This window comes from Galeopterus variegatus, unplaced genomic scaffold (genome assembly GCF_000696425.1).
Source record: "Galeopterus variegatus unplaced genomic scaffold, G_variegatus-3.0.2 Scaffold36296, whole genome shotgun sequence".
NCBI lineage: Eukaryota > Metazoa > Chordata > Mammalia > Dermoptera > Cynocephalidae > Galeopterus > Galeopterus variegatus.
The window spans coordinates 1-1,346 of NW_007762407.1; positions in this window are offsets into that span (position 1 = coordinate 1).

Sequence of the window (1,346 nt, forward strand, 5' to 3'; positions counted from 1 at the left end):
AAATTTGATTGATTTATTAATAGTAATTCTAGCTTGCCAATTTCAAAATGCCCAGAATCTTTCCTGACATTGAGATTTTGTACTTCCAAAGTCCCATCTGCTGTGGCAAATGACCGAACAGTGTTCCTAAAACTGCATCCACTAATCTGGTGATGTGAAAGGGAGAAAACTGGGGACATGTGGTCTAAATCTTAATGCCTTGTAACCTCCTGGAGGTTATGTTCTTCAATAGTATGTTATAAAAAAATTCCTTTTTATTGTCTTCAATAGTGTGTTATAAAAAANCAAGAAACAACAAGAAAAATATTTTTGTACACAGTAATGAGCATTTATTTTCCATCTTGTGTGTAATAATTGGTTTGAGTAACCTGCTCAATGTGTCTTATTCTTGGGTTCACCAAGAAGGGCAGGAGCTCGCAGGACATGATCTTCTTATGGTGGAAGTAAGAAACTCCCAGATAGGTGAGTGAAAACATGCAATGCTTAGAACTGGCACACACATTGTCACTTCTGCGTATATTCCGTTGGCCAGAGAATGTCACATTGTCTAGCCTAATATCAGTGGGGCAGAAAAGTATACTTTCCCCATGAAGGTGGTTCAGTGGAAATGAAAATTTGCTGAACAGTTAACTGAATCTATCCAATTAGACTTCTAAGAGGCAAAATGAGTTGAAATCATCATGATGTTAATTTAATAAAAAGATAATTGGAAGGAAAGTGTTTGATTTCAACAAGGGAAATTTCTGAATTTGACACATATAATTACATGTATTAATGTTAATGAATTAATTCCTAGCTTTATTCCCCAAAGTGTTTTCATTTTAGAAAATAATGTTATTGAACATTGAGGGAGCTTAGAATATGGAAAAGGTAATTTTATGAACCAACCAATTGTTATGATCTAGTTTTATATGAGGTCTTAAAATTATTGTAGTATTTGCTACACATTTTAGAATATTTGTCACTGTATGCAGTATTCAATTATATGTGTATTATATGTATATGTATATACAGTAAACATATCTATCTTCTAACCAAGAGCCTAAGGCTTTCTTAATTTAATGTTATGCAACTTAACAAAATTATGTCATATTTCCATGAGTTTCAGCAAGTCTATATATTGCTTGTTATAAAATGAGTACTTTACTATGTTTTAAATTAAATCAAAATAACCTAGATAGACCACAATCTTAGTAAAACAGAAAATAGCAAATGTTCTTATATTTGATGTAATAAAATTTTATCTTGTAATAATAAGTCACAGTAGTAGACAATTTCCTCTGACTTTACTGTTGCATCCTTAATATACTGATGCACCTTAAATTCAGTTGCGTAAGAAATTCAAC